A 12,313-nucleotide genomic window follows, 5' to 3' on the forward strand; every position below is an offset into this window, starting at 1 on the left:
TAAAACATCCCAAGGTCCTTCACAAGGGCATTATAAAATAAAGTATGACACTGAGCCACATAAGGAGATATTAGGTCAAATGATCTAAAAGCTTGGTCAAAGAGGTAAGGTTTTAAAAAGTGTCTTCAAGGAGGAAAGTGAGTTAAAGGGACAGAAGGGTGTAGAGAGGAAATTCCAAGCTTGAGGCCTAGGCAACCGAAGGCATGGCCACCAATGGTGGAGTGATTATATGAGAATGTACAAGAGGCCAGAATTAGAGGAGTGCATATATCTTGGCGGTTTGCGGGGTTAGAGAAGATTACAGAGATAGGGAGGGGCAAGACCAGATTATTTGAAAATAATCCATGGAGGGATTCCTCCCAATATTTAATTGGAAAAAAATTGCTGCACATCCAATACTGGCTGTCAGATAAGCAGTCTGATAAGTTATTAACAGTGGAGGAGCTGAGAGAGATGGTGGTGAGGTAGAGCTGAGTGTCGTCAGCATACATGTGAAGGCTAACACTGTGCTTTCAGGCGATCTTGCCATGGGGTAGCATGTAAATAGGAAATGGGAGGCGGCCTAGGATTGATCCTGGGGGGACTCCAGGGGCGGGATTTTCTGGTCCAGCCCACTGCAGGACCGGAAATTCCTGCCTGAAGCTAACAGACCTTTTGCTGGTCCATTAAATTGTCCATCCTGCCCACTACAAATCCCGCGATGCGCGAGACTGGAAAATTTAGGTCCAGGGGTAACACTGCTGAAGCAGGAAAAGAAGCCATTACGAGTGATTCTCTGGCTACCAAACCCATCCCTGTGGGGCTGGAAAGATTCCACCCATCTTTTCTAGGCTGGAAAACGCAGGTTTGCTAAAGTCTATCCTCATAACTGAGAACCTTGACACTAGCCAGTACCTCATACTAGGAAAGGAACAAGTAAAATCTTAGCTCGCTATTGAGTAACTTCTGCAAGAAGTATGTATATTTGTGAATGATATTGACAGAACTGGGTTTAGCTACAATGACTCATACGGTTAAAATTATACCAATACTGTCTAGTTTTACACACTTAAACAATGCAGGCTTGAGTGAGATAGAGTGTCGCCCACAGAGAGGTTATTCCTGTTTACATAAGTAGATAAAGAGAGTAAAGATTATTTGTTTTTAACGATAGGATTGTTTTGACATTGGTCTGATTGTTGATATGCATTGGGCTGATATAACAGTAGATGTAACAATGGGGATAACAGCGCTCACCATTGTTTATGTGGTAATTGAACAGCAACCATGCACATGGAGTTAAATGCAGAAATCAGGAAATTGTTGCTTGAGATGTCCTGCTCCTCCAGAAGCTGCCCAATAACAGTATCTCACCGATAGACACCCCAATCATTGTACAATGTGAAGTTCCAGTACTAACATCATAAATGTGAATTCAACTTGCCATAAAAAGAGTTAGGCTTTGTCCATTCCAGTTTAATTACTCTTTAACAGTGTCTTATATCTTAATTACTGCCAATTAACCTCTCTGGCACTGATAATTAACTTTTACAAGCACAAAAGTAATGAATGGTACTGTTGGCAGCAAAGTCTGGCTCATTGTGTTTTTTATTACATAAAATAGGATTACTTTGTACATAATATAAAATGATTAATTTTTAGATTTTAGATCAAAACATTCAATTTACACACAATCAAAAGCATGGTTTTTCTTTGTTTCATAACTATAGCCTGTTAGGGATTGGCTGGCGGGCAGGTAGGCAGAACCAATAATTGCACTCTTGAAATTAAAACAGTTGCCATTAATTAAGGCATAATAACTGCGCTGCTTCGTATCATCTGGTAACTGAGTTGTCATAGTCCTTTGTGATGGCATAACATCTTACAACAACGTTCACAAGGTTACTGGCAAAGCTATTGGTAGGTTTTTTTTAACATCACTATTAATTTTTATTAACAACTGTCTAGTTTTTAGCAATGCCCTATCTGCCACTCAAGTCATATGTAAAAGATTTTAGAATAACTTCAATTAATAGTCATTGGCTTGGTTCTTTTTGTCTTTCTGCATTCAAGGATCAATGTTTGGTGCTCCCCTCTTCATCTGATGAGTCATTGTCGCTCAGACTTTCTTTACTGCAAGGCTGGGTTACATCCTGGGTGCTCTGGGGGTCCGTGCTGGGTAAGCGTGCCACACCACATTTATGGAAGTCATTCCTTGGAACTGAAAGAACACAAATGCACTTTTCATCAGAAAGCAACATTAGCTGCTTCAAATATAAAAGGCCATCATGCTAACACCAAAGAAAACAAAATGAATTATGGCAATAATATGTATTATGTGATTGTAATTCTGTAATTCTGTATTTCATGCAGTGCTCAATAAGCAATGAGTGACAGCTGCATTGAAAATAAATTATTTGTAATATTAGATGTTCACACATTTATGCTTCCAATCTTGTAGCGTGTTCATTAAGTTTAAAAATGGGTGATTTTCCCACCCAGAGTGAATCATCACCAATTGCCATGTAGATAGTGGAGATGCTGGGAATTTTGCAGCAAGTAACTCATCGCCTGACTCCCAAAAGACTGCCCACCATCTACAAGGCTCAAGTCAGAAGTGTGATGGAATACTCTCCACTTGTCTAGACGAGTGCAGCTCCAACAAGCTTGACACCATCCAGGACAAAGCAGCCCGCTTGATTGGCACCCCATCCAACACCTTAAATATTCACTCCCTCCACCAACGCAGAGTGACAGCAGTATGCATCATCTACTAGATGCACTGCAGCAACTCACCAAGGCTCCTTCGACAGCACCTTCCAAACCCACAACCTCTACCACCTTGAAGAGCAAGGGCAGCAGATGCATAGGAACACCACCATCTGCAAGATCCCTTCCAAGCCACACACCATCCTGACTTAGTAATATATCACTGTTCCTTTACTGTCGCTGCGTCAAAATCCTGGAACTCCTTTCCTAACAGCACTGTGGGTGCACCTACACCACATAGTCTGCAGAGGTTCAAGAAAGTGGCTCAACACCACCTTCTCAAGAGAAATTAGGGGTGGACAATAAATGCTGGCCTTGCCAGTGATGCCCACATCCCGTGAAAAGATTTTTTTTTTAAATTGCATTACTGTTAAAAGTACAAGGTCAGCCAAAATATCTCTTAAGTTCTCCAATCATAATAAAGTGGTCTTTGTAAATTGTGCCAGGTGTAACAATCATCACATCATTACAGAGACTGGGCTACTGAATAGCAGGGCTTAAACTAGCAGGCATGATTTATTGTAAAATAAAAGCAAAAAAACTGCGGATGCTGGAAATCCAAAACAAAAACAAAAATACCTGGAAAAACTCAGCATGTCTGGCAGCATCTGCGGAGAGGAGCACAGTATCTTAGCTGTGTCTTCTCAAGAATGCACCATATTCCCAAAACTTCTCCAAGAAATGGACAATAAATGCTGGCCTTGCTAGTGACGCCCATATCCCATATACATAAACAATCAATCCAATATCCTCATTTAATCAAAGTAATTCCATTCAATCAATGACATATTGAAAGGCTTACATGTAAATGTGCTGCGCATTTGGTCAACATATAACATTGTCATCCTTGGTCAATTATTGTTGCGTTTAGAGTTTAAATATGGTGGTTGAATATCAGGCCATTGTTGGCGAATTTAGTCTATAGCCAAAAATGTGACCCAGTTACCCAACCCCAGACACCATAGGGGCCAGGAAGGTAAGATGTGTGCTCAGGTCTCAGCTTGGACAGTGGTGGAAGGACTATAATTGACCTTAGTTTTCCCCGATTAGGTAAGGGCAAAATCAATCATGATTCTCATTCCTAATTACTATCGAATAACTGCTGCTGGAAAATGCAAACGGACTTCAGGCCATGGACTGGCCTAACAACACTCATAGCTCCAGACACACACATAAAGATTAGGCTTTACAGCAAATTGCCATTGGATGCTGCTCCCATAGTATCATTTCCCAGTTCAGCTGCTAGTGTCAAGGATAGAAAAGCAAAAAATAGGCTAAAAACATTTGTATTTCTGCAACATATATGAACATTTAACAAGACCATGTGGTCCATCAATCCTGCCTGGTGCATCATAACTACGTACTTCCTACATCCCAACCCCTTTCCTCACTTTCTCCCACCTGTGCTGCCATGTAATCTTCTGGAATAGGCATAAAAAAAACAGAAAAAGCCAGGGCAATAAACGGGGGGGAAAAAAAACTGGAAAATTCCTCTCCAACCACCTCAAGTGATTTTTTTAATTCATTCAAGGCATGTGAGTGTTGCTGGCAACGCCAGCATTTATTGCAAATCTCTACACCCACAACACCCACAGTGTTGTCTGGGAGAGAGTTCCAGGATTTTGACCCAGCGACAGTGAAGGAATGACAATATAATTCCAAGTCAGGATGGTGTGTGGCTAGGAGGGGAACTTACAGGTGGTGATGTTCCCATGAATCTGCTGCCCTTGTTCTTCTAGATGGTAGGAGTCACTGGTTTGTATTATGTTGGCAAAGGTGGCTTGGCGAGTTGTTTCAGTGCATCTTGTAAATGGTACACACTGCTGACACTGTGCACCAGTGGTGGTGGGTCAGTTATCATTGTTGTGGGCCTTGGCTTAGGTTGTCCTTGGTTAGGATCGAGACAGACTGCTTGAGGCAAGGCTGTTGGTAAACTTTACCTTTTATTAAACATTCTTCTAACTATGTAAAGGACAAAGCTTAGCACGAGGCTTCACATAGAACTCTGTCTCAGCATACTGTTGTCATGTGATCTTATATCACTGATGATGATGTAGACTATTTACATTAACTCTTTACATTTCCACCCCCCCCCCCCCCACCACCACCCCCACCCCACCCCACACAGTCTCTGACTCTATTAAATACGTTACTTACATTATCCTACATCTCCCCCTGAAACTTCTGTGCCTTCATCCCTGGTTCACGTCACAGTTGTGATGGCTTCACCAATTTCCCCGACTTTGTTCTCAGCTCTCTCTCAGAGGACGTATAGGATTCAAGTTCTCCACGTTCTCTCTTGAACATGGTAAAGCAATGTGTGAATCATCAGAGACCACCATCTTTCTTCCCGGTCATCTTTCTGACTGTCTAAGTAATGGGTCCATTTCATTGAAGGTGGATATAAAAGTGTGCTTCTGTTTCTTCTCGTTGTACCATTTTTGGTCTCCACAAGGTAAAATTGCAGATGCAGTACTTTAAAACCTGGCCTTCGCGATTTTGGTCCTGAATCCATACTGACTCACCGCCTGGGAGTTGTGGTAAATCATGCATTCTGTGATGTTGATTATAGTTTCTGGTTTGATTTGTGAGACTCATCCTCCTTTTCCCTTACTCTCTTTACATCTGCTGCTTTGGAGACATGGCCTAAGCACGTATGGAAGAACAGGAAGCTGAGTCTGCAGTCATCCTCCCATTAGAAGTTTGGACAGGGCCAGACCATCCTGCAGCAGCGTGGGATGCTAGCTCGACTGTGCTATGTTGATATCGTCACCTTTCTTCAACAAAGCCTGCACCGTCCTTACTCCTCACTCGGCCTCCCCATTAGCTTGCGAGTAACTGAGTGGACTAGTCATGTGGACAAACCCATCGGCTTCTGTGAACTATTTAAAATATTCATGGGCAAACTGTGGACCATTGTCTGAAATGACTAGGTCTGGAACACCATTTTAAGGCAAAAATTTCTTTTAGTAACGTAATGACAACTTGTGAGGTGGGACCATGTAGATGCTTAACCTCAACCCATCTGGAGTAACTACAATGAGGAATGTCTTCCCTTCAAAAGGATCCATTCCGAGATGTTCCCACAGTCTGGGTGGAAATGAGGATACCACCAGTGGTTCTCTTCCTCCTGGCAATGGATTGCACAGTTTGAAATCATTTCTTGTAATGATTTTGAGATCCCTGGCTACTAAACAGAATTTCGCACTCTAGCAAGGCACTTTGTAATACCCAAGATCTCAAGTCTGAGGTCTCTGGGTATGATCAATCACTCATCATAAATCAGCAAGTCATCCACAACACAGATGTCTTCATTGTTGGAAGTATTGCTTCAAGACGAGATTATTTGAAACATATTCTGGCCACCCTTTAAAGCAGTATTCCTGCAATTGAGCACATTCTTCATCTGCTTTTTGTTTCTTTTCAATTACATTTAGCCTTTTGTTGTTGCTGATCGAAATTTTGTGGTCAATGTGGTATAGGACTCCACATCTTCAACAAAATTTATGTCCTCTTGTTCAGGCTTTTCAACAGGAAAATGTGAATGCGTCTGCTGAAGACTGTTGTTTTCCTTGGACATACTTGGTTGTAGCATTGAATCTCATCAACCTCAAGTGAATTCTCTGGATTCTTGGCAGCAATTTTGCTAATTATTTTGCACTTAATAACGTAACCAATTGTTTGTGGTCCATCTCAATGGTAAACTTTAGGCCAAGATGTAGTCAGCAAACTTCTCACAAGCCCACGTAGCTGCTAATGCTTCTTTTTCAATTATAAAGTATCTTTGTTCTGTTTCAATGATCAAGATGCATAGTACACTGGTCTGCGTTTACCATCTCTCTGAATTTGAAATACTGCTCCTAGTCCAGTTGATGATACATTTGTGGCAACCACCGTAGGCACTTCTGGATCATAGTGAGCTTTTATGTCTGGTGAAATCAGCATCTATTTTATCCTTTGGAACAAAATGTGTTGATCTTCTTCCCAACACCATGCTTGGTCCTGCCTAAACGATTGTTGCATTTACATGTGCCAGATGAAGTAAGAACTTTCCAACTTGATTGACCATTCCCATGAAGTGCTGAAGCGCGTAAGGTTGCAAGGCAGTGGAAAATCTTTGATTGCCTTGGTCTTTTGAGGATCAGCCCTGATGCATGAATGATGTGTCCCAGATATTTGATGGTTGGTTGTGAGAAGTCACGCCTATCATTAAGAGTTAGTCCTCCTTCTTGCAAGCATTGCAATAATGCTCTCACTCTGGCAACATGCTCCGATATAGTGGACCCATAAATCAGGATGTCATCCATGTGGCAGCTGACCCCTTCTAATCCTTGTAGAATACTTGTCATCGTCCGCTGAAAAATCCCCATGCTGATATAATACCAAAGGATATATTGAAGCAATATCTCCCAAGCGGTGTGGTGAGGGATTCCTCATCCAAAGGTAGTTGCCAAAAGCCACTGTGTGCTTCTAGTTTGGTAAAAATTGTGCTTTTTGCCAACTTTGCCAGACTCTCATCCAGAAGTGGCTTTCAGTGGATCTCCCTTTCCACAGCTTTGTTTACCTGCGCAAGATCAAAACAGATTCGCAGTGAGTCATTCGGTTTTGGTATTGGAACCATGCTTGAACACCAACTTGTAGGTTTTGTTACAGGTGAGCTTACCCATTGATGCAGCATTGACTCAATTTCTCACTTCACCTTCTGTAAAAGTGGGTGTGGAACTTTCTTTGGGGTGAACAAGCACACTGGTTTGGCATCTGGTCTCAATGTGATGCGATAGGATGCTTTCAGCTTCCCAAGACCTTTGAATAAGTTTGGAGATTGTGTCTTGAATTCTTTTCGGTTTGTCCTGGCCTTCCAATTCTTCTACCTTGGAGACGAGTTGTAGATTTGTGCAACCTTTTCGATTTAATAGTAAACACTCTTGGTTGTGAATCACATACAAAGTTTCTGTGATTTTTCTTCCTTTGTACTGAAGTTTAGCAGTCAACTGTCCCTTGACTTTCAGCTGAACACCGCCTGGACCATGCAGCTGTATGATCAATGGCTGGAGGAAGTCTTGCTTTAGCCACTGTTCTGTGTCTGAAAGAGCTGAAACTCCATTTCTAGTGTCTAATTTGAAGTTTGTTCTATGTCCATTGATCATAATGTCTGCACTCCAATAGTTCCCATTAGATCCTGTAACTTCTCCTGAGAATGGCACTTCTTGTCCTTTGCATCTTCAATTTCTTGAATGCTACATGCTTTAATTAGCTTCTCCTTAACTTTGAGTTAGGAGCATTTTGCTGCAGAATTCGGCCTTAAAATGTCCTTTCCTCTTATAGGAAAGGCACTCTGTATTTTTGGCAGGGCATTCTTTGTGTCGATGCAGCCATTTCCCACCACAGTGAAAACACGGAGTAATGGCGACTACCATGCCCTCTTCACTCTTTCCCAGTTTTCCCTGAGTAGGTGCACTGCTACTTCTGTGTCCTAAAAACTGACGCTATGTTGGTCATTTTTCTCCACAAAATCTCTGTCACCTCAAATAAATACACGGTTTTGCTTTCTTACTTCTGCCTGCCTTGTTAACCACACACCCTTTGATAGCATTAAATCTTCTCTCGACTATAGAAAATCTGATGAAGTTTTCTCTAAGACTCCTACAACGTGATCCCGAATTAATTTGTCTTTCAGGACTCCATATTCGCAATTGTCAACTATTTGATATAAATCATTACTGAAGGAATCTACGTTCTCTCTTGGTCTTTGGGTACATCTATTGAACATTGCCTTTTCTATAGTTGTGTCCATCTAAAGCTGAATAGCTTTAGCTTTTCTAACATCTTCCCTTGTTGCCATTCCTTCATTTAGTCCCTGTCTGACCATTACTTCATCTGCACTACCACCTATGGCATAGAGAACAGTGCTGACCTGTTACTTGCTAGGCTTCTCTGTTAATCCTGAAGCGGTTCTGTATTTGGTAAACCTATAACACCAGTTCTGGTACTTCTCAGCTTAATCCCAGCCTTCCACATGTTCAAAGTATTCTGGTAAGGTTAGGATTTTTTCTATGGCTTTTCTTCACTCTAGCATTTCTTCGAGTTCTGTGGCATTTGTGCCTGCATTGTCCTTTCCTTGCAGCTATTTTGCTTGTTACTTTTTCAGTCACAGGGCCATTTTCTTGGTGCTTGTTCCATTGTCTTTACCATCATCTGTTATCATTGTTATGGGCCTTAGCTTAGGTTGTCCTTGGTTAGGATCGAGAGAGACTGCTGGAGGCAAGGCTGTTGCATCTGCATCACACAAATTTCCCCAGATTATGATCTTAAACATTCTTCTGTGTACAGGATAAGCCTTAGCATGAGGTTTCACATAGAACTCTCTCTCAGCATACACTGTTGTCATGTGATCTTACATCACTCTGCTTTGTTCTAGATGATGTTGAGCTTCTTGAATATTGTTGGAACTGCACTCATCCAGGCAAGTGTAGAGTATTCCATCACACTTCTGACTTGTGCCTTGTAGATGGTGGACAGGCTTTAGGGAGTCAGGAGGCGAGTTACTCACCACAGAATTCCCAGCCTCTGACCTGCTCTTGCAGCCAGAATATTTATATGGCTCATCCAGTTACATTTTTGGCAATGACAACTCCCAGGATGTGGATGGTGGGGGATTCAACGATGGTTAAGCCATTGAATGTTAAGGTTGTCATTGCCTGGCATTTGTGTGATGCAAGTGTTACTCGCCACTTGCCAGTCCAAGCCTGACTGTTGTCTAGGTCATGCTTCATTATCTGAGGAGTTGAACATTGTATAAATCATCAGCAAACATCCTCACTTCTGAACTTATGATGGAGGGAAGGTCATTGATGAAGCAGCTGAAGGTGGTTGGCCCTGAGGAACCCCTACAGTGATGTGCTGGGCTGAGATGATTGGTGTCCAACAACCACAACCATCTTCCTTTGTGTTAGGTATGATTCCAACCACTGGAGAGTTTTCCCCCGATTCCCATTGACTTCAATTGTGCTAGGGCTCCTTGATGCCACACACGGTCATGGGCAATCACTCCCATCATCTCCGGAATTCAGCTCTTCTGTCCGTGTTTGGACAAAAGCTGTAATGCGGCCTGGAGCTACGCGATCCTGGTGGAACCCAAACTGACCAGTGATGAGCCAGGTCTTCGTGAGTAAGTGCCGCTTGATAGCACTGTCAACAACATCTTCCACCACTTCGCTAATGAATGAGAGTAAACTGGTTGGGTGGTAATTGGCCGGATTAGATTTGCCCTGTTTTTTTTTGTGAACAGGTATGCCAGACTAATTTTCCACTTTGTCAGTAGATGTCAGTGTTGTAGGTGTGCTGGAGCAGCTTGGCTTGACCTGGAGCACAAGCTTTCAGGACAATAATCCAGATGTTGTCAGGGTCCATAAATGAAAACCATTTCAGGTGGTCACATTGACCATATATAGTAACTGTGGAACTTCATCACTGCAAAGCACACACAGGTCACCTGATGACCAATATTCAGGAAATATTATCCTAGCAGTTTTACAAAAGGTTAAAATGTACATAACATGGTCCTCAAAATCTGGGGAAATTTTCCTGTTTACCAAATGTGACAAAAATCAGAAAACAAGTAATTAAAACAAATTGACCTGTCTTTACAAACAGTGACAGACTAAATCTTCCACCAACTCGGATTCTGATTTAGTGGCGTTTGTGGAAAAACACAGTTTGATAACACCGTTCCTTGACAAACATATACGACGGGGATGAGAGGAATCGCGTCCACGTGCATCATTCGCGGTAAATTTCCGGCTTTGCGCTGCGAGCGGAGCCCTTGGCGCAAGAGGAACCATATGGGAAACTCGGCTGGGCAAAAACTACATTTTCAGAGCTGTTAAAAATAACGGTGGGAAATTTATTCCAGGTTATGTACTGCGGACTGGCGAACAGCGAGAGCGGGAAATAATGTCACTGGTTTAAAATGATCTCGAGATTAGTCTTCGGCATCAAACAAAAACTTCAATGTAATATAATTGTATAAATATAAACCGATGCTACGCTACAGATTAGTACAGTTCTGATGTTATTCCATAAATCTCCACTGCATCATTAATAAGTGGAATCTGAGCATTTATAGCACAGAAAGAAACCATTCGGCCCATCCTGCCGGTGTGAGCCCTTTTAAAAGGCTATCCAATTCGTCGCATTTTCCTCATAGCCTTGCAATTACTTTTACTTTACAGTTGCTAGGTACTTTAGTTTATTTATTTATTAATTTTATTTATTATGTTCCTACCATTTAAAAAGGGTGACTTGGTCTCCGTTTTGCAGATTTGCTCTTTCTGGGAGGGTCTCTCTCCGGTAGAAGAAGTTTTTAAGCTTGACACGACGGTGGAGCAAGTGTCGAGGTCCCTGCACACTTTGTCCTGAGTGTAGACGGCCGTCGCTTTGGACGGGGTGCATCCCATGGCGCTGGCCCGAGCTTCCAGACCCTCACTCGCCTTTCCCAATCCACAGCATGTTGTGACCGAGGCGAGCGCCACAGGCTGGACTAATCACTGAACACATCAGCCCCACCGCAGGAGCCGGGGAGGGAGGGAGTGGGTGGAGAAGATCCACTGTAATGTGGGACCCCACCCACCCCATTCACTATAGCAACCCAGCAAATAGATGTGCTAATAGGGGCATCATCCTCCGCTCTTCTATTTATTTTTCAAAGCAACAATTAGACTGCAATTGTGCAGATGATCGAATTCATTCATGCAGCCCCGCCAGGAGGGGAGAGGCCTTCAGCTGAGCCCATGTGTCTCTGACACTGCTTCTACCGCTCTGTCCAGCTCTTCCACCTTTTACACCGAGGACTGGACTGAACAACATTTACACTGCAGCTATCCTCTCGCCGTTTCCAACAGGCAAATCGCCTCTAAGTTACAGTCCTGTGTCTAGGAAGCAAGAACTGCTCTCTCTCAATTTAATGCACTGCTAATCCTAAAGCTCAGTTAGGCGGAATAATCCATCTGTCATCCAAGTGCAGGTGCACAACACAGACGGTGTTTGCATTTTGTTATGGGGGGGGGGGGGTCGGAGTTCAGCCAATCAGTGACTGAATGCTTTAAAAAAAAGTTAAAGGAGCGTTGCTGTGTGTGTGTGTGTGTGTGTGTGCCTTGCACACCCACACCATTCAAATGAAAACTACTAGCAAAACAATCAACTTCTTTAACAGTAATTGAAATTGCAGAGGCACTGGCTATAATCTCCCAATCTGCCTTAGGTGCATGGGCACAATCATAAATATTGCTGAAAAAAAGATTTTTTATCAAAGCGATCTTGGCGATCTAGACCCGGCACCATTGTGTGAATCAGTATTCATTGAGCTTATGAACTTGTCAACTCACACAGTTGAGTTCAGTTTTAATGATACCATGTATGCCCAAATAGACGGTGCTGCCATGGGATCCCTTCCAGGCCCAGCTCCCGCAAACATATTTGTTGGGTTCCATGAGAAAGGTGCCTTTGATGAAATGACACCCAACCTCCTACCCCTTGCATATTTCCAATATGTGGATGATACGTTTGC

At 42.6% G+C, this 12,313-nt stretch overlaps 1 long non-coding RNA gene across 1 annotated transcript; it reads right to left on the reverse strand.

Moving 5' to 3' along the window:
* Positions 1–1,569: 1,569 nt before the first annotated feature.
* LOC144683342 (uncharacterized) lies at positions 1,570–11,329 on the reverse strand. The gene is made up of 2 exons (XR_013577240.1): positions 11,033–11,329; positions 1,570–2,200 (listed from the first exon to the last, which is right to left on the reverse strand). It is a non-coding gene; the product is annotated as an uncharacterized LOC144683342 (long non-coding RNA).
* Positions 11,330–12,313: the final 984 nt, after the last annotated feature.

This window comes from Cetorhinus maximus, chromosome 8, assembly GCF_964194155.1.
Source record: "Cetorhinus maximus chromosome 8, sCetMax3.hap1.1, whole genome shotgun sequence".
Lineage (NCBI taxonomy): Eukaryota > Metazoa > Chordata > Chondrichthyes > Lamniformes > Cetorhinidae > Cetorhinus > Cetorhinus maximus.